At 43.1% G+C, this 27,374-nt stretch overlaps 1 protein-coding gene across 2 annotated transcripts in view; it reads left to right on the plus strand.

Moving 5' to 3' along the window:
- Positions 1-11,244: 11,244 nt before the first annotated feature.
- The window catches only part of YEATS2 (YEATS domain containing 2), a 122,292-nt gene continuing 106,162 nt past the window's right edge, over positions 11,245-27,374 (plus strand). The window contains exon 1 of one of the 2 annotated variants that reach the window (XR_005383794.1): positions 11,245-11,399. The gene's annotated coding sequence lies outside the window, so the exon portion shown is untranslated. The remainder of the gene's footprint in view (positions 11,400-27,374) is intronic. The other variant, XM_038583513.1, reaches the window with a different exon arrangement.

Below are 27,374 nucleotides of genomic sequence, written 5' to 3' on the forward strand. Positions count from 1 at the left end.
CATGTAGTCACTCCTGGCCTCAGGGGAGGGCAGGAAATTGAGCGTTCAACTGTCCAGCTTCTATAGAAGGAGGCAAGGGAGAACAGGTTGGGAATAGATGTGAAGTCTGCCAAGTTGCTGTGTATGCCGCATGTAAAAGGAAAGAGTTTATGAAGGAGAGAGACAAGGTGACCCAAGGGGAAGAGGAGAGGCATAGCTTCTTACACCTTTGTTGTTGAGTAAATAAGTCTTTTTATGCAAAATATAAATGTCAACATGGGGATGTCTGGGTGACTTGGCTGGTTAAATGTCTGACTCTTGATCTCAGCTCAGGTCTTGATCTCAGGGTTGTGAGTTCAAGCTTCAAATTGTGAGTTCAAGCTCCACTGGGTATGGGGCCTACTTAAATTTAAAAAAAAAAAAAAAAAAAGGGCAGCCCCAAGTTGCGCAGCGGTTTGGCGCAGCCTGCAGCCTGGGGTGTGATCCTGGAGACCCCGGATCAAGTCCCACATCAGGTTCCCTGCATGGAGCCTGCTTCTCCCTCTGCCTGTGACTCTGCCTCTCTCTGTGTGTCAATAAATAAATAAAATCTAAAAGAAAAAAAATTTTTAAAAATGTCAACATTGTACAAGCCATATATAGTTAAGGGTCACAGAAAAGTTTTCCCAGCTATTATACCCAATACTATGGGGTTTGGTTTTGAGGCTTTGTTTTTTATTTTAAAACAGACTGTCCACATTTGGGGCCCTGAAGACCCAAATTCAATCTGTACACAAACTCTGACGCTCAGGTTTTCCACTTGGTCTTATCTCCAAGGAATACAACACAAAACAGTAGGAGAAAATTCCCTGATGATTTCTCCTCCTTTTGTTTCTTTTATACTGTGAACAATTCCTGAAGCACATTTATGGCTGTTCTGACATTATCTGCTGCTCAGTTAGGGAATAGCAAATCTGGATGACTTTACATATGAACATATGAATGAGGCATTTTATAAGCACAGAAGGAGAAACATAGTGGTCATACAAATAAAAGTTTGGAAAATAAATAAATAAAGGTTACTGGGCAGCCCCGGTGGCTCAGCGGTTTAGAGCCACCTGCAGCCCAGGGTGTGATCCTGGAGACCCTGGATCGAGTCCCACGTCAGGCTCCCTGCATGAAGCCTGCTTCTCCCTCTGCCTGTGTCTCTGCCTTTCTCTCTCCCCTCTCTGTGTATTCTCATGAATAAATAAATAAAATATTTTTTAAAAAGTTACTGCCCATGTGTTCATATCAGTGCCAAGGTCAATTTGTAGAAGGTTGCTCTTACCAACTAAAATTCCCTGTTCACTTGTTGGAGGAACTGAGATCTGATTACAGAGGCAACATCTCCAAATCTGCCATTGTGAAGGCAGGTTAAGACTTCCAACATCAGGGATGCTTGAGTGAGTCAGTGGTTGAGTATCTGCCTTTGGCTCAGGTTGTGATCCCAGGGTCCTGGGATCAAGTCCTGCATCGGGCTCCTTGTGGGGAGCCTGCTTCTCCCTCTGCTGCTGTCTCTGCCTCTCTCTGTGTGTCTCTCGTGAATAAATAAATAAAATCTTAAAAAAAATATTTCCAACATTAGGGTCAACAGTACAGCATTCTTGGCAGCAATTGATTTTTGAAACCTGATATATGCAACATTCTTTGTTTTGGCTCAGTTGAGGCCACCAGAGACCTCTTATTATATTTGGGAATGAGGGCTATTTTCTGTCAGGATTATACCTCTTGACTAAGGGCATTTGGGGGCATTTCTAGAACAGATGGATCATGAAATAGGAAGCCATGGAAAACATCATGATAAAAACTAGCAGAGGATCATACAAGTCAATACTATCAAGGAAATTAAAGGATATTAAAAATTCTGTCAACAAATAAGCTTAGCACTTATTTATCTTTGGAAGTTCATTCAAAAACAGTAAGTAATTAAAAAAGCCAATTAAAGATGTAAGGAAATATAACCAGATTAAGACCAGAAGTCTTTAGGCTTTAAAGTTTAAGTAGAACTATTTTGTATGTTCCCCTTTTTACATTGTCTGGGTTCCACCAGAACCAACTCATATGGGTGGGTTGGAAATTTTATATTTATTTTACCTTACCTCCCACACTAATTGTCGGACATGTTTAGTCTGTGCTCAGAGATTTCATTTTTAAAGAAACTTTATTGGGATCCCTGGGTGGCGCAGCGGTTTAGTGCCTGCCTCTGGCCCAGGGCGCGATCCTGGAGACCTGGGATCGAATCCCACGTCGGGCTCCCGGTGCATGGAGCCTGCTTCTCCCTCTGCCTGTGTCTCTGCCCCTCTCTCTCTCACTGTGTGCCTATCATAAATAAATAAAAAATTAAAAAAAAAAAAAAGAAACTTTATTGAGGGGTACCTGGGTGGCTCAGCGAGAAGAGCATGCGACTCTTGAGCTCGGGATTGTGCGTTCGAGTCTTCCATTCAGTGTAGATTATTAGAAAAAAAATGACAAAAAACTCCACAACTTAAGATACACATTTTTTGCAATGAACATTCATGTACAAATTTTGTGTGGACACATGCTTTCATTTCGTTTTGGGATTCACCTAGGAGTGTCACTGCTGGGTCATTCGGTAACTCTGTGTTTTACATTTTGAGGAACTGCCAAGCTGTTTGCCAAAGCGGCCACACCCTTTTATATTCCTATCAGCAATGTATGAGAATTCCAATTTCTCCACAACTAGAGGCTTTATTTTTCTATGAAGTAAACACAGAGAGCCCAACCAGTTCCAGTCAAAGAAAGTTTCCTTTCAGGCCAAACTTCTCCTCCTCCTTCTCCACCGCTCCTCCTCCTCTTCTTTTTCTTCTTGAATGAAAACAGGTATTGTATCATCTTCCCCATTCTTAAGGTTTGTATTGTGTAGTGGGTGACGGCACAATCCACACAGTTAGAAGCACAAGTAGAGGGGGGCCTGGATGGTTTAGTGGGTTGAGAGTCTGCCTTCAGCTTGGATCATGATCCTGGGGTCCTGGGATTGAGCTCTGCATCAGGCTTCCTGCTCAGCAGGGAGTCTGCTTCTCCCTCTCCCTTTGAGCCCGTGCCCCCCATTCACACTCTGTCTCTCAAATAAATAAATAAAATCTTAAAAAAAAAAAAAAAGCACAAGCACAAGCACAAGTAGGGGTGCCTTGCTCACTCAGTGGAACAAGTGACTCTCGATCCCAGGGTTGTGCATTTGAGTTTCACATTGGGTGTAGATATTACTTAAAAATAAAATCCTAAAAAAAAAAAAAAAAAAAAAAAAGCATTATAACTGACTTCTTTCAGGTAATGATGGAATCCAGCAAAATCTACAACGGTGAGGTATAGTTTTGCCAAAATTCAAATATGCCAGTCAGACATTTGGTTTCTTGTTTGGACCTGGTTGAGAATAATACTTTACTTTTTTTTTTTTAAAGGTTTTTAAATTCTTTTATTCAAAAGATTTTTTTAAAGATTTTATTTATTTATTCATTAAAGACAATGAGAGAGAGAGAGGCAGAGACACAGGCAGGGGGAGAAGCAGGCTCCATGCAGGGAGCCCGATGTGGGACCTGATCCCAGGACTCCAGGATCACGCCCTAAGCTGAAGGCAGACACACAACTGCTGAGCCACCCAGGTGTCCCTTTTCAAAAATTTTTTTAAATTTACATATTTGAGATAGAACAAGTGTGAAAGGGCACTAGCAGGGGGAAGTGCAGAGGGAGAAGCAGACTCCCCACTGAGCAGGGAGCCAGATATGGTGCTCCCAGGCCCTGGGATCATGACCTAAGCTGGAGGCAGACGCTTAACTGACTGAGCCACCCAAGTGCTCCAAAGGTTTTGTGTTCTTTAAGTAAGCTGTATACCCAACATGGGGCTTGAACTCATAGCCTTGAGATCAAGAGTCGCTCACTCCACCAATGGAGCCAGCCAGGTACGCCAATAATTATTTATTTGTAACTGCCTAAGTGTAACTCCAAGGCACTAATTACAGTTTGCTTAGGGCTGTACATAAGTGAGATTCTCATTTAAGAAGTCTAATTAGTATCTGCAACCTACTAAGGGAACGTCATTACCTTAAGGGCTCTGGGGTCCGACTCATGTTCATCTTAGAAGGGTGGATAGTCTTCCCAGGAAATAGGCCAGGACACCTGAATCTCTGGGTCAGAGATTAGCAACAATTTTCCACCTGAGCCAGCTTCTGCCTCAGGTGGAACTTGGAGTTCACCATCCTTCTCAGGCTTTCCTGGTTTCCCTGATGACTGCCTTCAGTTTGCTCTCAGGGGTCTCTTGCCTCTGGAGCCCTCCCTGCACATCTCCCATAGCTAGGCCCCTCCAACTACAGGCTCCTTTTCCCGGGTCAGTGTCACCATTCCAGGAACCTTCTTGACTAATGTTAATAACAGTTGCTTTTTTTTCCCCACTGATGTTGTACATTTAAATCCATATCCTCTTCTTTCCTCCCACACTTTTACTAAGGAAGACACTGGTAAGCAATGTAAACCACCCATCCTGGGGTGCCTGGGTGACTCAGCTAAGCGTCCAACTCTTGATTTTGGCTCAGGTCATGATCTCAGGGTCATGGGATGCAGCCCTGCATTGGGCTCTGTGCTCAGTGGGGAGTCTGCTTGAGATTCTATCTCCCTCTGCCCCTCCCCCTGCTCTCTCTCAAATAAATAAATAAATATTTAAATCACCCATCCCCCTTCCCACTTGAGAGGCTGTAAGTGACTGAGTTAACTATACTTTTTTCCCAAGACTTGAAACTAAGGTGACGCATATTTTCAAAATCACCCTGATCTCAGTCTAAGGACATCAACCTTATTTAAATAAAACTGTTCCAAATTTAAAGGTTATCTAACATTTTAGTTGCCTTGGTTTTATCATTTTAATTTTATATACTTGGGAATAAGAGATCACCTCAGAAGCGTGATTGTATCAAAAGCATGGAAACATAGTGAAGAGTTTCTCATACATATTTAATCTGAATATAATTTTTAAAGATCTAATTCATTTATTCATAATGCAGAGAGAGAGGCAGGCTCTCTGCAGGAAGCCCGATGTGGGATTCGATCCTAGGACCCCGGGATCATGCCCTGAGCCAAAGGCAGATGCTCAACTACTGAGCCACCCAGGTGTTCTTCTGAATAGTAATTTAAACTGTTTTTACTGGTTTTGTCTGATCAGAAAATGTACAAACAGAAATTTCCCAAATAATTTTTAAATTCTTATCCATAGAAGTTAGACGTGTCAATTTAATTTTAATTCTTTTTCCTTTGTGGGAGACAGCACAAGCAGAGTAAGGGCGGGCCCAGAGAAAGAATCTTGAGAATCTTAAGCAGGCTATATAGGCCCAGCGTGGATCCCCACACGGGGCTCAATCTCACACCCCGAGATCATGATCTGAGCCGAAATCAAAAGTCAGACCCTTAACCAACTGAGCCACCCAGATGTCCCTCAATTTAGTATTTATAACTTTAGGGATACCTGGGTGGCATCAGCAGTTGAACGTCTACCTTTGACCCAGGGCGTGATCCTGGAGTCCCAGGATCCAGTCCCACAATGGGCTCCCTGCCCTGCTTCTCCCTCTGCCTGTCTCTGCCTCTCATGAATAAATAATCTTTTTTAAAAATGATATCTTTAACTTTCTACTTGGTATAGAGAAATAATTCTCTAACATCAGAAAACAGCAGCACGAGTTAAACAATATTTGGCAACCCGGGGTCCCTATGGAATGGGGGGGTGTGGGGAGACAGCAGGGAGGGGGCCGGGCCATCTGCTGCAGGCAATAGAGCTTCTCTGAACGGTGCTGCCTTTCAGCGGCCTCCACGGTGTGGGGGTGTGGGAGCGAAGACCCTGGCGCCAGACTGCCTGGGTGAGCAATCAGCTCCCCCACTTCTTAGCTGTCTGACAAGTTACTCAACCTTTCTCTGCTTTAGTTTTTGCTTCCTTAAAGTATAAAGAAGATGAAAAAAAGCTGTTATTTAGATTAAATTTGTGAAGTGCTTGGAACACCGCCTGATACATACAGTGTTAGCCAGTATCTAAGGCAAGTCCAGGTTCCCACAGCTTCTGATTTTTCAGAGAAGGAGAAATCCAGGTGATTATGTGAAATTTCTCAAATGTTTGGAGTGTTGGCTTTTTATTTATTTGTTTTTTAAGATTTTTTTTAAATTTTTATTTATTTATGATAGTCACACACACAGAGAGAGAGAGAGAGAGAGAGAGAGAGAGGCAGAGATACAGGCAGAGGGAGAAGCAGGCTCCATGCACCGGGAGCCCGACGTGGGATTCGATCCCGGGCAGGCGCCAAACCGCTGTGCCACCCAGGGATCCCGGCTTTTTATTTTTTTTTAAGATTTTATTTAATTGAAAGAGAGAGATCATGGGGAGGGAGAGAGGGAGAAGAGAGAGTATATCAAGCAGACTCCTTGCTGAGCCTGGAGCCCATTGCGGGGCTCAGTTTCAGGACTCTGACCTGAGCCGAGCAGAAACCGAGTTGGACCCTCTGCTGACTTCGCCACCCAGGGGCCCCTGGAGTATTGGGTTTTTTAAAGCAAAATGTGACATTGTGGGCTGTAGCTGTGAACCCCCCTGAACTGTGCTTTTCCCTGCAATCTTGCCAGCTCTCACAACTGCCTGGGAAAGGCATGTTGGCAGCGCCACCCACCAGTTCCCCCCTGAGCCCCAGGGTCATATGACCCTGTTTGCTCTTCAGGCCTTCTACTTACATGTCCCGAAGGGAATTTTTTTTTTCTATAAGATTTTAGTCACGAGAGGCAGAGACACAGGCAGAGGAAGAAGCAGGTTCCCAATAGGAAGCCTGATGCAGGACTCGATCCCAGGCCTCTGGCTCAACTGCTGAGCCACCCAGTGCTCCTCAAAGGGAACTCTTGTTTCACCCAACCTCCAACATACAAAATCTGCTCTTCCTTTAGACCCCCTCTGCTCAGGAAATGGCACCTTTAAACCCCATTTGCCAATGCCAGAAACCTTGAGGTCAATCTCAGTTCTTCTCCCTCCTAATCTCCTCCTCCAGGCCTCCCTCTTTGAGGAGGCTTAGCTAAGAGGCCCCTGAAATCCCACCTCCAGCTGTGCAGGACTGTGTCTGCTTGAAGGTTGGGGTGGATTCGTCTACACGCATTTGACTTAGCAGGGTCAGTCTCCATTACCAAATGTCTCAGTATTTTCTCGACAATTCTTGAATCTCTCTACTTCTTCTGACTCCACCGTTCAGTGGAGGCCATCCTCACTTTTCATCGAGGAGACTCACTTTCCAACCGTTGAGCTGCTTCTTGCTCACACAGCCTTCCAGTCATTCCCCACCCATTCGCAAGGTAAACAATCCTTTTACAAGGGCAAATAAAATACATTACTCCCCTGCTTAAACCCCTTCAATGACTTCCTGTTATTCTTACAGCAAAGATCAAAATCTTAACACCACCTCCTGTGTGATCTTGCTCCCAGCCCCAGCCCCAGCCCCAGCCACTCTGCTGTTATATAAGTTCCCTTGGGCTTCCTTCTTACCTTGCTGTAGGCATGATCATGCCCCAAAGGCTTCTACTGACTTCAGCTTTCACTGAATGTTTTTTCAGGAAGGCCTTTTCCACCTCCTAATATTAAATGTACTTCCCCTGTGCTGTGCTATCTTTCTTTACTCTGCCCAATTCAGCTTATCTCTGTTATGGAAATGTGCACACTGTAAAAATCTATAGCTGTGTTACATCTCATTAAATGAGGCAAACTTCTTCGGAGGCTCTCACTGCTATCAGGGCTGGGCTAAACTGAAATTTGCTAATTAAAGTTATCTAGTCTTAAAGAGTCTCATTTGGGTAAACATTCAGTCAGTTTAAAGTTGCAGTCCTGCCAGAACTTTCCCTCCCCCCACCTTGACTTCCCAAGATGGCCTGTGGGATCAAAGGGAACCTTAGAGGCAGTGGCCAGAGGGTCTCAGATCTGTGTGCACAGCTGTGAGCTGTAGTCTGGGTTCTCACTGGCTTCTGCTCCCTAGTCATGTCTGGTCATCACATCAGCTGCTGAGGTTGTTGGCTGGCAAGCTCATGATTTGTTGCTTCCACACCTTGAGATTCAGATACCTGAATGTCTCTCATCCCATCCCCCATCCCTGCTCCTCTCACCAGGTGACTTGGAATCACTTTAGCTCTTCCTGGGGCTTTCAGCTCTGTACATCCTTTGGCTCTTGGTCATATTCTTCAGCCATTCCCTGCCAATTAGTCCACTACTGCCCCTGGTTTAGGCTCATCTTGTCCCTGGCATAATACCCATTGTCCCATCCATGGCTCTCAACCATGTTATTTTGCCTGGCAGGGAGCATACAGAGAAATCTGGGTTTCTGGCACACCATTTGTAAGTTGAGGACAACGAGCATCCCCTCTCTCCCATGCTACTCTCTGCTCCTGAGCCCTGCTCAATGTGAGACATCTGCCAGAATTGGGCAGCCAACCAAGCTGGGTTGGGAGAAGTGGACTAGCCCTACCTCTATGCTCAGTTAGCTAGACACTTCTTTTTTTTTTTTTAAGATTTTATTTATTTATTCATGAGACACACACACACACACACACACACAGAGAGAAAGAGAGAGGCAGAGACACAGGCAGAGGGAGAAGCAGGCTCCATGCAGGGAGCCTGATGTGGGACTTGATCCCAGGACTCCAGGATCATGCCCTGGGCTGAAGGCGGCGTTAAACTGCTGAGCCAACCAGGGATCCCCTAGCTGGACACTTCTAAGCAGTGTCTACATGTGGTGTCTGTCCAACCAGATGGGGGCCCCCAATGTGGGGTGATGATACGGTGGGATGGGCTGTAAAATGATTCACCTGAGGCAAAACAAAGACATAGAAGTTTATTGAATACACCACAAGGGAGCAGTAGGTGGGAGAGCAAAAAGGCTGTTTGCCAGGAAACAGTGGGTAGAGGCTGTTTTTATTTTTATTTATTTATTTATGAGAGACACAGGGAGAGAGAGAGAGAGGCAGAGACACAGGCAGAGGGAGAAGCAGGCTTCATGCAAGGAGCCCGACGTGAGACTTGATCCCAGGTCTCCAGGACCATGCACTTGGCCAAAGGCAGCACTAGACTGCTGAGCCACCTGGGCTGCCCTGGTAGGGGCTGTTTTTAAAGAGGGATGGTGAGGAGGTATGGTCACATACAGAATTTTCCCTTTTTGGTGCTGTGCCTGGTTGTAAGTAGCCCATTGGTTAGTTAGGGCCTATGGATATTCTGAGATGGGTTGCCTGATGGGCCCATCAATATTCAGCCACATGGTTGCTGTGGGCCCTTTCTCCATTCCATTGCTCAAGCCTGTTTGCCCCAAGGCAGTCTCTACCTCAGAGTTAGACCTCAAAGGCAGGGGAACACTGACACACTCATGCTGACCTCTTGCCCTACCTCTTTCTCCATGAAATATATTTTTTACCTCCCCAATTCCTATTCTCTCTTTGGGTCTTAGCTTCAGGATCAGGGAGGGCTTTCCCTGCCTTTCAGATCACATTGTCTACATTTCACAAGGGCAGGTACTGTTTTGTTTCTTCTCGATCCTTAGTGCCTAACACAGTGCTTGGCCACACAGTGCCAGAAGATCAAAACGCAATAAAAATGTGCTGAACAAATATTATTAATCTGTCTTTACTCTTAATAGACCCTAAGGTCAGGAGGACAGGGGTGATATATATATATATATATATACACACACACATATATATGTATATATATATTAAGGATTTTATTATTTATTCTTAAGAGACACACAGAGAGAGGCAGAAATACAGGCAGAGGGAGAAGCAGGCTTCATTCAGGGAGCCTGATTTGGGACTCAATCCTGGGACCCCAGGGTCACTCCCTGGGCTGAAGGCAGGTACTCAACTGTTGAGCCACCCAGGCATCTGGGTTGTGTGTGATATATTAATAACCCTTCAATTCCCTTATTATGCAGAGCTTTGGAGTCAGTTCTTGGCCTTACTATTCATTTATTCAACAAATGTGTATTTTAAAAATATTTATTTATTTGAGAGGGAGCACGCACTGCACACATGTGCTTGTCTGAGGGGGAGGGGCAGAGGAAGATGAGGGTGGAGTGGGGGTGGGGGGGATGGAGAGAGAGAGAATCTCAAGCTGACTCTCTGATGAGCAGAGCCTGAGGAGGGTCTCTATCCCACCACCCTGAGATCAGGACCTTGGTAGAAACCAAGAGTTGGAGGCTCAACCGGCTGTGCTAGGCAGGTGCCCCTAACAAATACTTTTTCTTTTTATTTTTTTAAGATTTTATTTGACAGAGAGAGAGCATAAGCACAGGGAGTGGCAGGCAGAAGGAGGCAGAGGGAGAAGCAGGTTTCCTGCTGAGCAGGGAGTGGACTCCATCCCAGGACTCTGGGATCATGACCTGAGCCTAGGGCAGATGCTCAACCCACTGAGCCACCTAGGCACCCTTCAACAAATACTTTTTGCATGCATGCTAAATTCTTTAGAACAATTTATTAAATTTAAGTACATCCAAAAAATTGATGACATAAATAGTATAAAAAATTATAAGTGAACTCTCTCTAAACCTACTACTCAGCTCCAGGGGTAAATTTTTACACAGTGAGTTGAACAGATTGAAGGAAGACAGAGACAGATCCCTGGAGAGCTGCAGCAGTCTTGGGCAGAGAGATGATGAGGCCTCAGGCAGGATGTTACAGGAAGAAAGAAAGGGAAAGGTGGGCTCAAAAGATACTTAGGATTTGATGGATGGTCACTCACTAGTTGTATAAACTAGTGAAGTCCCAACCTTTCCGAGCCTCAATTTCTGCATCTGCATAATAGGTCAGTGATAACTATTGTTATCCGTATCCCTAGCACCTAACACAAAGCTTGGCACAAGATGATAAACACACACAAATCATTACTACTGTTTTAGACCTGTGGGAGGTTCATCTACGCTGGGAGAATGAATATCGGTCTGTCAGACCGGAGGCTGGAACTCGCCATCTTCTAGGGAGGAATATGATAAATGACGGTGCCTCTGCCAGAACGGGCATCCAGGCTCCCCAGGCAGTGCGGCAGCACCAGTCCCCATCAGAGTCCGGCCGCCGCCAACCCCAGCTCCAGCCCTGCGCGGGGCCCAGCCCCCGCGGGAGCCCCGGCCCCGCCCACATCCCTGCAAGCCCCGCCCCCGGGCCGCGCGCGCGCCGCCGCCGCCGCCGCGCACGCGCGCCTCGCCCCGCCCCTGGTGCTGACGTGCGAGGCCGAGAGGGACGGACGGGCGGGCTCCGCCGAGCCGTGTGCTTCCGCGGGCTCCGGGGTCGCTGGGGCCTCGTGGCGGGGCGGCTCCGCGGGGCTTCGCCCGCTCCCGCACCTCCCTCGTGCCCTCTCGCCGCGCCCGGCGGGCCCTGCGCTTCGGCCGGAGACCCGGGAGAGGGTGAGTGTTGGCGGGAGCGGGGTCGGGCCGGCCGGGCGCGCGCTCCGCTCTCCCGGGCATTGTCTGGGCGGGGGCGGCGCGGGCACGTGCGCTCCCCTCCCCCACCCTGCCCGCCGCGCGGCCCCGGCGGGCGGGGGAGGGGGAGGGAGCCGGCGACTGCGGGCCGCCGAGCACCGCGGGGAGCGGGCCGGGTGAGCGTGCCGGTCGGGGGCGTCTCCGGAGCGGGAGCCTGCAGCTGCGTGTGTGGGGTCCTTCCTCGGGGCTCAGCGCTCTCCGAGGGCGGCGGGGTCAGGGACCCCCGGGGCTGGAGCTCTCGGCCTGTTGGGCTCGGTGGCCTGCGGTGGAGACGGAGACGAGATTTGGCTCCAGCACCGGCAAGTTGTGGGTTTACCGACAGGCACCGCGGAGTCTGCTTCCAACCTGTCGCCATCCTTACGGTCCTCCCTCGCGAAGGATGAGTGGGATTTAGAAAGGTTGGAGGATTTTCCAGGCATACGCTCCAGTTAGAAGCACCAGAGGCGTGACACAGTGCGGGGTGACAGCGGAAAGCTTGGGAAAGTGAGGACTTGGAGGAAAGGCTGGTTTGGTGGGTTGTGGCCGGATTGCAAAAGACAATGAATGAGGTTTATATCATAACCTTGTCTTCTATCGTGAGTGTAATCAGGGTAAAGAATAGAAAGTAGAGGAGGAAAATATCACCAAATAACCCCACGGCCCTGACACCTCTTTCTTAGTGTTCTGGATGTGTTTGCTGGTATTTTCATCTGAGCTTGTAACAGTTGCAATTAGAGTTTACTTACAATTTTCCATTCTCTTTTCTCCTTATGGTGTTAAAACGAGATGTAATATACAGTATTCGGCAGTATCCTTTATTCTTAATAAGCAAATAGCAAGTATTCATCATAGAAAAATGAAGAAATATAGACAAGCAAAATGAGGAAGAGTATTCATAGTTCTGCTGCCTCGAGATATTGCGTATTTTTGGTTCTGTATATTCTTTCAAAGATAGTGGGGCAGATAATGCCCTGGTTAGGAATTTAGTTTTCATACGAATCCTTTGAAGGTTTTAAGAAGGCAGGTAGCATAATCTGACTGCTCTGTAGAGGAAGAGGGTGAATATGGGAGCGGGGAGATCAGTTAGGATGCTGTTTGCAGTACCTTGAACTAGGTCCGTGGCAGCGAGATGAAGAGTACAGAGATTTAAACATTATTTTGGTTGTAGAATGAACAAGACTTGTGAGTGGGTTAGTGGGAAAATAGGAGACTTCTTTACTTTTTTTTTTTTTAATGTGTTTTTAAGGATTTGTTTATTTGAGAGAGAAGGATTGCTTGAGTCCTAGAGAGCAGGAGGAGGGGGCAGGGGTGGGGAGGAGAGAGAGAGAGAGAATCTCCAGTAGACACTCTGCTGAGCGCGGAGCTGAAGTGGGGCTCTATCTTTTGGCCCTGAGATCATGACTTGAACTGTCAAGAGTCGAATGTTTAACATACTCGGTCACCCAAGCACCCTTTTATATATTTTTTAAAATTAAGTTAAACTCTCTTCCCATCCTGGGGCTTGAACTCAGGTCTCTGAGATCAAGAGTTGCATCCTCTACTTACTGAGCTAATCAGATGCCCCAAGAATTCTCTCTCTTTTTTTTTTTTTGGTAGTTGTTTTGAGCAGCTATGGGTAGATAGTGACATTTACTGAGAGGGAGAAGAATGGAAGAGAAACTTGAAGGGGGAAAAATCACGAGTTCTGTTTTGGGTATATTAAATGTGAGATGTATATCAGTTATGAAGTTGGTATATTGAGGAAATTGGATGTGCAGGTTTAGAGCTCATGGAAGAGAGAGCTAGGAGCTGTTAGATAAAACTTTGGAATTCATTACATAGATGATATTGAAAGGTATGGGACTGCATGAGATCACCAAGGGAAAGAATATAGATAGAGAAGTGAAAATTGACACTTGATCGCTAATACTTCGAGCTGCAGTATGGGAAGAAGATTGAACATAGAATGGAAGAAACAGCCAATGAGGTAGGGAAAAAAGGCAGAAGACCAAAAGGTGTCATGGAAGCCAGGAAAAATAAGTTCAGAGAGGATAGAGGATGTCCATCCCTGACTTTGAGATGTTTAGTGAGATGCTCAATTGGATTTGGAGGTTGTTGGTTTTGTTATTGGTATTATTATTTTTAAGATTAAAAAATTTTTAGTGATCTCTACACCCATCGTGGGGCTTGAACTTAAAACCTGGAGATCAAGAGTCTCATGTGCCACCAGCTGAACCAGCCAGGCACCTCTGGTCATTGTTATTATTATCCAGAGTTCTAGAAGTGGGAGATGGAAACGGGATTGGAATAATTAATTGATTGGGGCTTGAGGAAGGGAAGATAATGAGTGTGGATTAGAAAAACCTGGGCCTTTTTCGAGATGCCTTATTTCCATCTGCTCCCAAACTAAATTTGGTAGGTGAAAAATGGTGTCTTGTTTAATTTTTCATTCATTGATTACTAGAGTGTTTGAACATTTTTTTGTTTGTTTGTTTGAACATTTTTTAACATATATTTGCCATTGGTGATTTTCTGTATCCTGTGTATATCTTTTTGTGTTTATCACTTTTGGGAATTGATTATCAAGAGTCCTTTTAGATCTTGAAAACATGTAGTTTGACATAGAGCTTGCAGAACTTCTGCTCTTAAGTATTTTTCCCTTCTGGGAGTAAATGAGTTTATAACATATGCTCCATCAGGAAGGACATGGTTAATGGAAAAGCCATACTTAACATTTAACTCCTACATATGCTTCTGTTTTTTTTTTTTTCCCAATTATAGTGGAATACACATAAAATTTAGCACCTTAATGATTTTTAAGTGTGCAGTTCAGTGGTATTAGATACATTTGTAGCATTGTATTTGTAGCATTTGTAGCATACATTTGTACATTGTGCATCCATGACCACCATCCATTTTGGTCACTCTTTTCATCTTATAAAACTGAAAATCTATGCCCATTAAACAACTCCCTATTCCCCCTTTCTCCTAGTCCCCAGCAACCATCGTTCTTTCTGTCTCTGTGATTGATTTTGACTACATTAAGTACCTCATATAAGTAGAATCATACAGTATTTGTCATTTTCTTTTTTTTTTTTTTTTTAAGATTTTATTTATTTATTCATGAGAGACACACAGAGAGGCAGAGACACAGGCAGAGGGAGAAGCAGGCTCCATGCAGGGAGCCGACGCGGGACTCCATCCTGGGACCCTGCCTTCTGAGCGGAAGGCAGATGCTCAACCACTGAGCCACCCAGGCATCCCAGTATTTGTCATTTTCTGACGAGTTTATTTCACTTGGTATAATATCTTCAAAGATCATATCCATGTTGTAGCATGTGTCAGGATTTCCTTTTTAAAAAAAAATTGTTTTAATTTTAATTCCAGTTAACATACAGTGTTATATTAGTTTCAGGGGTACAATATAGTGATTCAACATTTTCATACATTACCCTGTGCTGATCACAAGTGCACTTACCTATTTCACCCATCCCCCCACCTCTCTTCTGGTAACCAGTTTGTTCTCTGTAATTAAGAGTCTGTTTCTTGGTTTGTGTCTCTTCTCCCCTTTGCTCATTTATTTCCTAAATTCCACATATCAGTGAAATTATACAGTATTTGTCTTTCTCTGACTGACTTATTTCACTTGGTATTATACTCTCTAGCTCCATCCATGTGGTTGCAAATGGCAAGATTTCATTCTTTTAAATGGCTACATAAATTCCATTGTGTATATATGCCACATCTTTATCCATTCATTGATCAGTGAACACTTGGGCTGCTTCTGTATTTTGGCTATTATAAATAATGCTGCCCTAAACACAAGGGCACATGTATCCCTTTGAATTAGTGTTTTTGTATTCTTTGAGTAAAGAACTTTCCTTCCTTTTTAAGGCTTAATAATATTCCAGTGTATGTATATATCACATTTTGTTTACCCATTCATCTGTTGATGAATACTTGGGTTGTTCCCATCTTCTGGCTATTGTATATAATGCTGCTAAGAACGTGGGTGTACCTCTTCAAGTTCCTGCTTTTAGTTTTTTCAGTATATATGGATTTAGAAGTGGAATTGTTAGATCGTACAGTAAATCTGTTTTTAGTTTTTTGAGGAACTGCCACTGTTTGCCATAGTGGCTTGCACATGTATTCCCTCCAACATTGTACAAAGGTTCCAGTTTCTTCACATCCTCACCAACACTTGTTTTCTGATTCTTTCTTTTTTTTTGATAGCCATCCTAAAGGGTGTGAGGTTATAATCTCCCTGTGTGGGTTTTTTTTTTTTTTTTTTAAAGATTTTATTTATTTGAGAGTGAGAGAGAGAGAGCACGCATAAGCAGAGGTGGGGGCAGTGGGAGAAGGAGAAGCAGACTCCCTGCTAAGCCGGGAGCCCGACATGGGGCTCAGCCTGAGGGTCATGACCTGAGGCAGATGCTTAACCGACTGAGCCACCCAGGCGCCCCTCACTGTGTTTTTGATTTGTACCTCCCTAATATTAGTGATGTTGAGCATCTTTTCAAGTGCTTATTTGGTCATTTATATATCATTGAAGAAATGTTTATTTAAATATTTTGCCTACTTTGAGTCAGATTTTTTGGTTGCTTTGAGTTTTAGGAGTTCTCTATGTTCTGGGTATGAATCCCTTATTGAATATGATTTGCAAATATTTTCTCCTGTGAGTTGCATTTTTACTGTTGATAGTGTCTTTTGATGCACAAAATTTTAAAATTGTCATGATGTCCGATTTATTTTTATTACCTATGCATTTGGTGTTATATCTAAGAAATCTTTGTAAATCCAATGTTGTCAAGCTTTTAAGAGTTTTATTATTTTCAGTCTTACTTTTAAGTCTTTGGTACATTTTGAGTTAATTTTTGTAAATGTTGTTAGGTAAGAATCCAGCTTCATTCTTTTGCATGTAGATATTCAATTTTACCAGCATCATTTGTTGAAAAAACTTTTTTTTTTTTTTTTAAGATTTTATTTATTTATTCATGAGAGACATAGGCAGAGAAAGAAGCAGGCTCCACGCAGGGAGCCTGATTTGAGACTGGATCCCGGGACTCCAGGATCACGCCCTGGGCCGAAGGCAGGAGTTAAACTGCTGGGCCACCCAGGCCTCCCCAAAACTGTCTTTTCTTTTCTTTTCTTTTCTTTTCTTTTCTTTTCTTTTCTTTTCTTTCTTTTCTTTTCTTTTCTTTTCTTTTCTTTTCTTTTTTTTTTTTAAGATTTTATTTATTTATTCATGAGAGACACAGGAAGGCAGAAACATAGACAGAGGGAGGAGCAGGCTCCATGCAGGAAGCCCGATGTGGGACTTAATCCTGGGACTCCGGGATCACATCCTGAGCCAAAGGCAGATGCTCAACTGCTGAGCCACCCAGGCACCCCTGTCCTTTCTTAATTGAATAATTTTGACACCCTTGTCAAAAATAACTTGGCCATCTGTGCAAAGCTTTATTTCTGGGCTCTATTCTGTTCCACTGGTCTCTATATTTCTGTTCATGGCAGCAGTAACATGCTGTTTTGATTACTGTAGCATCTAGTACCTTTTGAAATCAGGGAGTATGAGTCCTTCAGTTTTGTTCTTTTTCAAGATTGTTTTGGTTAGGGTCCTTTGAAATTCTATAAAAATTTTAGGATGAGTTTTTCTATTTCTGAATGAAAAAATGTCATTGGAATTGTGGTAGGGATTGCATCAAATCTATAGATGGCTTTGGGTAGTACTGACTTTTAAACAGTATTTTCCACTCTGTTAATATGAGATGTGTTTCCATTTAGTTATACTGTTTTTAATTTCTTTCAGCAGTGTTTTGTAGTTTTCATTGTATAGGTCTTTGACCTCTTTGGTTAAGTTAATTCCCAAGTGCAGTTGACCCTTGAACCACACAGGTTTGAATTGTGTGGAAACATTTAATATGCAGAATTTTTTTTTTTAAGATTTTATTTATTTATTCATGAGAGACTGAGAGAGGCAGAGACACAGGCAAAGGCAGAAGCAGGCTCCATGGAGGGTGCCCGATGTGGAACTTGATCCCGGGACCCCAGGATTATGCCTTGGGCCGAAGGCAGGTGCTAAACCACTGAGCCACCCAGGGATCCCAATATGCAGAATTTTTTGATGCAGTACTGTAAATGTATTTACTCTTCATGATTTTCTTAATATTTTCTCTACCTTATTTTATTGTAAGAATACAATATATAATACATATAATCTACAGAATATTTGTTAATTGTTTCTATTATTGGTAAAGCTTCTGGTCAACAGAGGCTATTAGTAGTTAAGTTTTGGGGGAGTCAAAAGTTATACATAGATGTTTGACTGTGGCTAGTTGGTGCCCCCAATTCCTGCATTGTTGAAAGGTCAACTGTGGGCAGCCCCAGTGCCTCTGCCTCGCGGTTGGTGCCGCCTTTGGCCCAGGGCGTGATCCTGGAGACCTAGGATCGAGTCCTGTGTCGGGTCCGGCTCCCTGCGTGGAGCCTGCTTCTCCTTCTGCCTGTGTCTCTGCCTCTCTCTCTGCCTCTCATGAATGAATAAATAAAATCTTAAAAAAAAAAAAAAAAGGTCAACTGCATTTTATTCATTGATGCTATTATAAATGGAACTGTTTTTGAATTTTCTTTTCAGATTTTTCACTGTGTATAGAAATGCAACTGATTTTTGTGTGTTGACTATCTTGCTACTTTGCTGAATTCATTTATTTCTACAGATATTTTTTTGTGGGATCTTTAGAGTTTTCCACATATAAAATCATATCCCTCCATATTAAAATGTCTTCATATTCATTCATTGGATACACTATAATTTGCTATAGACTGCTTCCAGTCATGTATTATAAAATATACAGAAGAGGAAAGCTAATTGTAGATCTGTAAGTGCAGCCCACATATGACAAGTTGAGAGCAATTTCTTAGGATAGATTCTGATAAAGAGGATTTTCTTCTTATTTAACCAGAGATTTGTATTTGAATTTTCACTGCCAATCCTTGAATTCACCCCCATCTCCCTACCTTTAATCCTGCCCCTCTTACCCTGTTTTTCACACTGCTACCGAATAGAGGGTGAGAGTCAGTGCATTTTTCCCTCATAGAAGACTTATGAATTGTGTCTATAACATCTGTTCTGTCAGTTGGAAAAAGTTTTGAAGAATGGAGAGCACTTCGTGGATGAGTTGGAATTTGATTTGGTTTTTGAAAGATGAATGAATAGCATTTCAGTAAGCAAGAGAGGAGGTAGAGGTGAAATACGAATCCGTTGAAAGGTAATTGTGTTCAGGCATGCGAACTTTGATGACTGTAGACAGAGAGGTAGAAGAACTAGTTCTCCCGCCAGGGATTGTTTATTCTGTTTATCTGAATAATGAGCTATGAGTGTGTGTGTGTGGGAGATGACCTGTTATGTGTTGATAGTGAAGGAGGTGAGGAGAATGCCAAGGGGCGCTTCAGCTTGATTTGTATGTTTATTCATTTAGTTATGTGGCTACATTGGTGATTGTTACCTATTTTGTTTCTTAAAAATTAGTTTGAGGGGCATCTGGGTGGCTCAGAGGGTTAAGCGTCTGACCTTTGGTTTCTGCTCAGGTCATGATCTCAGGGTCCTAGAATCAAGCCCTGCGTCCAGCTCTACATTCACTTAGCATGGAGATTGAGATTCTCTCTCCCTCTTCCCCTGCCCCTATTACTCATGCTGTCTGACTCACTCTCTCTAAAATAAAGGAATAGGGATCCCTGGGTGGCGCAGCGGTTTGGCGCCTGCCTTTGGCCCAGGGCATGATCCTGGAGACCCGGGATCGAATCCCACGTCGGGCTCCCGGTGCATGGAGCCTGCTTCTCCCTCTGCCTATGTCTCTGCCTCTCTCTCTCTCTGTGTGACTATCATAAATAAAAAAATAAAAAAATAAAATAAAATAAAGGAATAAAATCTTAAAAAAAATAGTTTGAGAGTGTGTGTACTATTTTTTTAAGATTTGTGTATTTATATGAGAGAGAATGCGTATGCATGCATAAGCAGTGAGAGGGAGAGGGAGAAAGACAGAAACCCAAGCACACTGACACAGGACCCCATCCCAAGACCCAGAGATCATGTCCAGCAGAAACCAAGAGTCAGATGCCCAACTGACTGTGCTTCCCAGGTTCCCCTAGAGCGTGTATGCTTTTTTTGTTTGTTTGTTTTAAGATTTATTTATTTAGAGAGAGAGTATGTGAGCACCAGTGCCAGGGGTGAGAGGTAGAGGGAGAAGGAGTCTTTTTTTTTTTTTTTTAAGATTTATTTTTATTTATTTATGATAGACAGAGAGAGAGAGAGAGGCAGAGACACAGGCAGAGGGAGAAGCAGGCTCCATGCCAGGAGCCCTACGTGGGACTCGAACCCGAGACTCCAGGATCGCGCCCTGGGCCAAAGGCAGGCGCGAAACCACCGAGCCACCCAGGAATCCCCGAGAGTGAGTCTTAAACAGACTCTCTGTTGATCGCTGACCCACGGTGGGGCTCAATCTCATGACCCTGAGATCACTACTCCAACTGAAACCGAGAGTCCGACGCTCAACCAGCTATGGCACCTGGGCACTCCAAGAGTGTGTTTACTTTTTAAAATTGAGATTAATTTGCATAATGTAAAATTCATCATTCTAAAGTGTATAATTCTGTGGGTTTTAGTATATTTACAAGGTTATGCAACCATTTCTACTATCTAATTCCAAAATATTTCCATCACCCCAGAAAGAAACCCCATACCTGTTAACAGTCAGTTCTGGTTCCCCCCTGTCCCTCAGCAGCCACTTTTTGTGTCTGTGGATTTGCAAGTACATTTCATATAATTGTGAATCAAATAACATGTGGCCTTTAGTATCTGGTTTCTTTCAGTTAGCATGCTGTATTCAGTCCACCTGTGGTGTAGCATGTGTCAGTACCTAGTTTTTTTTTTTTCTTTTTTTAAAATTTATTATTATTTTTAAAGATTTTATTTATTTATTCATGAGAGAAACAGAGAGAGAGAGAGAGAGGCAGAGACACAGGCAGAGGGAGAAGCAGGCTCCATGCATGGAGCCCCACGTGGAACTCGATCCTGGGTCTCCAGGATCATACCCTGGGCTGCAGGCGGCGCCAAACCGCTGTGTCACCGGGGCTGCCCAGTACATAGTTTTTATCACTTAATAATAATCTCTTGTATGAATATGTCACATTTTGTCTAGTCATCAGTTGGTAATTGTTTATACTTTTCCGCCATGGTGAGTAATACTGTTAAATGAACATTTACATGTAAGTTTTTATGTTGACATATCATTTTAGTTCTCTTGGATATATACCTAGGAGTAGAATGGCTAGGTTATATAGTAAATTGGTTTAACTTTTTTTTTGCTTTTTTTTTTTTAAGTTTAGTCTGGGTTTTTTGTTTTGTTTTGTTTGTAATCTCTACACTCAACTCAGGGTTTAGTAAACTCAGAATCCTGATATCAAGAATTTCAAGCTTTTCCCTCAGAACCAGTCAGGCACCCTGATTCTGTTTAACTTTTTAAGGAACTGCCAAGCTTTTCTGCAGCAGCTGCGCCATTTTACATTTCCACCAACAAGTATGAGAGTTCCTATTGTGTATTCTTTATATGTTTTTTGTGCAGACTATTCAATGGGGGTGTGTGTGTTATTTTTAAAGATTTTATTTATTAGAGGGAGAGAGAGAGAGAGAGAGAGAGAGCCCGAGCATGCAGGGATCAGGGGAGAATGGTAAAGGGGGAGGGAGAATTGCCAGCTGACTCCATGCTGAGTGCAGAGCCAGTGCGGAACTTGATCTCAGGACCCTTAGATCACAACCTGAACTGAAACGGAGAGTCAGATGCTCAACCAACTGAGCCACCCAGGTGCCCCAGTTGTGTGTGTGTGTGTGTGTGTGTGTGTGTTTATTTATTCTTGAGAGAGAGAGAAGCAGAGACACAGGCAGAGGGAGAAGCAGGCTCCATGCGGGAAGCCTGACGTGGGACTCGATCCCAAGTCTCCAGGATCACGCCCTGGGCCAAAGGCAGGTGCTAAACCTCTGAGCCACCCGGACTGCCCTTGTGTGTGTTTTTAAACAGTGTCATTGAGGTACAGTTGGCATCTACAAACCGCACAAAGTAGGCAATTTCCGAAGTTTCAACAGATTTATACACCTATGAAACCATCACCACAATCAAAATAGTAAACATCCCACAAATTTTTCTTATCCCCCTTTTAATCCTTCTCCCTCTTCCTGTCATTGTCCTTCCTCTGGCAACCTGTGATGAGCTTTCTGTCAATGTAGACTAGTTCGCATTTTATATGAATGGAATGATTATAGTATATACGTAAACTGGCTTCTTTCACTCAGCATTGTTTTGAGATTAAGTCATGTTGCTCTATGTATTAGTTCATTCCTTTTTATTGATGAATATTGTATGTATGGATATATTACAATTTGTTTATCCATTCACCTGTTAATGGACATTTAGATTATTTCTGGTTTTTGACTACTGCAGATAAAGTTGCTGTGAACATGTGCTTACAAGTTTTTGTAAGGACATGCTTTTATTTCTTTTATTTTTTATTTTATTATATATATATATTTTTTTTATGATAGTCACAGAGAGAGAGAGAGAGAGAGAGAGAGAGTCAGAGACATAGGCAGAGGGAGAAGCAGGCTCCATGCACCGGGAGCCCGACGTGGGATTCGATCCCGGGTCTCCAGGATCGCGCCCTGGGCCAAAGGCAGGCGCCAAACTGCTGCGCCACCCAGGGATCCCCTTTTATTTCTTTTGGGTAGATATACAGGAATGGACTGGCTGGGTCATGTTGTAGGGTATCTTTAACTTTTTAAGACACTGCCAAACTGTTTTCCAAAGTAGTACCTAAAGTGGTTGTACCACTTTATATTCCCAACAGCAACGTATGAGAGTTTGTTGTTCCACACTATGTAGTTGTGTTCTTGTGAACATTTAGTGAAGAAGAAAACAGAGACATAAAGACCTCTATATAGGTATCCCCCGCTTTCTGAAAGTTCATATTATGCCACTTTGGTTTTATAAAGAAAGATGCTCATGGCTTTTGCATAAGAGCAAAAATCCTCTTCTGATTTTGAATTAAGGAAAACAGGTACTGATATAGGTCTTTTGAAAAAGTGAGGTAGTGTAATGTGAAATTTCAGAAAGTAGGGGATACACCATTTCAAGTTAGGAAAGTTTTTGTAGGAATGCTGCACTTTAAGATAGCAGGGTAAAACTATATTCCATCTCACAGATTAGTCCTTTTGACATTTTCCTCCCTAAAGTAATGCATGAACATGTTTTAGAAAGTTCAAATGTTGTAGTCAGGAATAACATAAAAGGAAAAATCACTACCCAAGAGCAACGATTGTTAATCATTTTTTAATCTTTTCTTCCAGGCCTACACGAGTGTATACCAGAATTTTTAAATTTATTTTCATCTCTAGTTTACACAGAAGGAATCAAAATATACACATTATTCTGCACCTTGCTTTTTTTCATTTCACAGTTTAATTTGGAGGTACTTTCATATCAGCACATTCTTTTTTTTTTTTTTTAATTTTATTTATTCATGAAAGACAGAGAGAGGCAGAGACACAGGCAGAGGGAGAAGCAGGCTCTTTTGCAGGGAACCTGTTGTGCGACTCGATCCCGGGACCCCAGGATCACACCCTGGGCCAAAGGCAGGTGCTAGGGCAGCCCCGGTGGCGCAGCAGTTTAGTGCTGCCTGCAGCCTGGGGTGTGATCCTGGAGACCCGGTATCGAGTCCCATGTCGGGCTCCCTGCATGGAGCCTGCCTCTCTCTCTGCCTGTGTCTCTGCCTCTCTTTTGCTCTCTCTCAATAAATAAATAAATTTAACAAACAAACAAACAAACAAAACAAAGGCAGGTGCTAAACTGCTGAGCCACCTAGGCGTCCCATTTTTTTTTTTTTTAAGGATTCTATTTATCATATCAGCACATTCCTTATCATGGCTGCATTACAAATTACAGTAGTACAGTCAGTATTGCTTTAAGAAAACATGAATTTGTTCTAGTGCAGTTAATCTATTAGGGAACTATTTGAGTATAATGTGAATTTCACATTTGCTTATAAGATTTTGTCTACAAGAAATGTTAGGTGAATGCAGAAAACTGCACTTTGCTGAACTGAGCCACAGAAAGGACTACACAGCTGCACATGCCTGGCAGCTATCATTCTGCTACCTACCTCAGCTTATTTTTCTCTTATGAGCCACATCTGGTGCTACAACTTTTTTTTATAATTTTTAAAAGAGATTTTATTTATTCATGAGAGAGAGAGAGAGAGGCAGAGACATAGGCAGAGGGAGAAGCAGGCGCCATGTAGGGAGCCCGATGTGGGACTCGATCCCAGGACTCCAGGATCACATCCTGGGCTGAAGACGGCGCTAAACCTCCGAGCCACCCACTAAACCGCTGAGCCACCCAGACTGCCCTGGCACTACAATTTTGATTTCAGATTACCTCCTTCTGTCACTTCATGGTAACATACAAGCCGTAACCTTTTAGTGCCCACATTGCCAGGCAAACCTGAGGTCTTTTTCAAGGTGAACTGCCATATTTATTGTAGCATTTATGTATTTCATTACCATTTAATGTATAAAATTGTGCTACTATTTTTATTAGATTACCTTTTTTTATGTCACATTTTTGAATGTTGTGTCCTTAACCCCATTTTCCTGATGCTTTGTGGTTTTTATTCAGTTTTATACAGCATGGTGATTTTTAGGAATGTATATGTTACATTGTAGTGGAACTGATGTATCCATTCCATGAATGTACATAATTTTTAAAAAAAGATTTTATTTATTTATTCATGAGACAGACACACAGATAGAGGCAGAGACATAGGAAGGGAGAGAAGCAGGCTCCATGCAGAGTGCCCAATGTGGGACTTGATCCCAGGACTCTGGGATCATGCCCTGAGCCAAAGGCAGACAGGCGCCCGACCACTGAGCCACCCAGGTGTTCCCCATAATTTCTTTATTTACATTTTATTTTTAAAGCATCCTATATACTGGGCACCTGGGTGGCTCAGTCAGTTAAGTGTATGCTTTCAGCTCAGGTCATGATCCTGGCCTTGAGCTCCATGTTGGGCTCCCTGCTTACCAGAGAGTCTGCATCTCTCTCTACCCCATACTCATGCTGTCTTGTGCTGTTTCTTGTTCTTGCTTACGCTCTCTCAAATAAAAATAATCTTAACATATTTACTAGTGCATATAAGGAAGTATATATTTTTTTTTAAAAGATTTTGTTCATTTGAGAGAGAGTGAGCACACATGGGAGAGAGAGCTTGAGATGGGGAGAAGCAGAGAGAGAGAGAGGGGAGAAGCAGACTCCCCACACGATGTGGGGCTCGATCCCAGGACTCTGGAATCATGACCTGAGCCAAAGGCAGATACTTTTAAAAATGTCTTTTAATCCCCTGATCCTTTTTTACTTTTTGAATATCTGAAATATTTTAGGATAAACTAAAATTTAAAAGTATTACTAATATGTGCCCTCCCCACCCCAAATTAACCTTCCTAATGTTGATTACCCAGTTGACTTCCTGCCACCTTGTAAATATACATATAGCATGTACTCACATACTTTGGAAGGGATAATCTGTAAATAGACTTGTTTAAGGTTAATATATATTGGGTTTATCATTTTTTTAAAGATTTAATCTTAAATAATTTCTATACCCAGTGTAGGACTTGAACCTACACAATGCTGAGATCAAGAGTTGTACCTTCCTCTGACTCTTGGTTTCAGCTCAGGTTGTGATCTCAGGGTTGTGAGGTTGAACCCTGTGTTGAGCTCAATGCTCAGCATGGAGTCTGCTTAAGGGTCTCTCTTCTTTGGCTCCCCCTTTCCCCCTGCATGCTCTTGCTCTCACTGAATAAATACATCTTTAAAAAAAAGGATTTGCACACTCCATCCACTGAACCAGCCAGGTACGCCGTCACTGTTATTGTACATGATTTAAAAAAAAATTGGGGATCCCTGGGTGGCTCAGCAGTTTAGCGTCTGCCTTTGGCCCAGGGCATGATCCTGGAGACCTAGGATCGAGTCCCACGTCGGGCTCCCTGTGTGGAGTCTGCTTCTCCCTCTGCCTGTGTCTCTGCCTCTCTGTTTCTCTCTGTGTCTCTCATGAATGAATAAATAAATAAATCTTTAAAAAAGAAAAAAATTACTGGATGGAAGGGGAGGGTATTATGCAAATAAGTCATTATGCAAATAAGTCAATCAGAGAAAGACAGTTATGATTTCACTCATGTGGAATTTAAGAAACAGCATAGGGGAAGGGAGGGGAAAAATAAAACAAAATGTTATCAGAAAGTGAGACAAACCATAAGAGACAATAAATTGAGGATTGCTGGGGGGGGTAGGGGGATGGGGTTACTGGATAATAGATATTAAGGAGGGCACATGATGTAGTGAGCTCTGGGTGTTAGACTGATGACATTGACTTCCACCTCTGAAACTAATAATACACTAATGTTACTTAATTGAATTTAAATTAAGAAAAGAAAAGGTTATTATTTTAAAAGATTTTATTTATCTATTCATGAGAGACACACAGAGACAGCGACATAGGAAGAGGGAGGAGGGACACCTGGGAGGCTCAGCAGTTAAGCGCCTCTGCCTTCAGCTCAGGGCGTGGTCCTAGAGTACTGGGATTGAGTCCCACATCGGGTTCCCTGCATGGAGCCTGCTTCTCCCTCTGCCTGTGTCTCTGCCTCTCTCTTTCTGTGTCTCTCATGAATAAAGAAGTAAAATCTTTAAAAAAAAAAAAAGAAAGAAAGAAAAAGGGAAAAGGAAGAGGGAGGAAAAGCAGACTCCATGCAGAGAGCCTGGTGCGGGACTTGATCCCAGGACTCCGGGATCATGCCCTGAGCCAAAGGCAGACACTCAACAGCTGAGCCACCCAGGCATCCCATCCGGATCCTGGGATCACACCCTGAACCAAAGGCAGGCGCTAAACCACTGAACCACCCAGGCGTCCCTCTTTTTTCTGTCTAAAAAGTTTATTTATTTATTCGAGCAGTCTATACCCAACATGGGGCTTGAACTCAGGACTCTGAAATCAAGAGTTGCATGCTCCTCTAGCTGAGCTAGCCAGGTGCCTCTTTATTTCCTTCTGTCAATTTAAGAATTTACCTTAAATGTCTCAAAACCCTTAAACATTTCATATATATAGCTCACTCTGTCCAGAGAAGGTGTGTTGAAGTGGTGGAGTAAGGGAAGGGTAAAACAACGTAAGGCCACCTCTCCAGTTCTAACACTAACAGCTAGAAGCAGTGGCATGGATGATTTAGAATAGCTGTTTTATTCTGAACTCTTTGACATGTTACTTTGTAGATAGGAGATAAAGTACTGGCCTGAATGGATCCTAGGGCTGACCTTATATGGCAACTCGTGTCGTCTTTAGCAATTTTGTTTATAATAGGAAAGTATGTATTTTTGACCTGGAAATCTATAATCTTAAATAATAATACATTTTTTTTTAAGAGAGAGTGTGGGGGGAGGGAGAGAATCTTCAAGCATACTCCGACTGAGTGCAGAGCCTGATATGGGACTCGATTCCACAACCCATGAGATCATGGTCTGAGCCAAAACCAAGAGTTGGATACTAACTGACTAGGCCCCCAGGTACCCCAGTAGCACAATTTTTTTGAGCTCAGATATTTAGCTTTTCTGTTTTGCTGAGCTCTTACATGTTGTACTGTGACTAGCCCATATCAGATGCTAACTACTGACCTCTGGGCAGCTCCCCACCATTCTGGTCCAGTGTAAAATTCTGACCATTTTTACTTAAAAGACCTATTTTTTCCTATACCAGATGAGTTGAAGAAACATTGATTATGTTGACCAAAAATGAGAGTATATGCAAATGGTTTTATATATAAAATCTGGCTTAGAATAATTAGGATACAGAGTTTTT

Source organism: Canis lupus, chromosome 34 (genome assembly GCF_011100685.1).
Source record: "Canis lupus familiaris isolate Mischka breed German Shepherd chromosome 34, alternate assembly UU_Cfam_GSD_1.0, whole genome shotgun sequence".
In the NCBI taxonomy this organism is placed as follows: domain Eukaryota; kingdom Metazoa; phylum Chordata; class Mammalia; order Carnivora; family Canidae; genus Canis; species Canis lupus.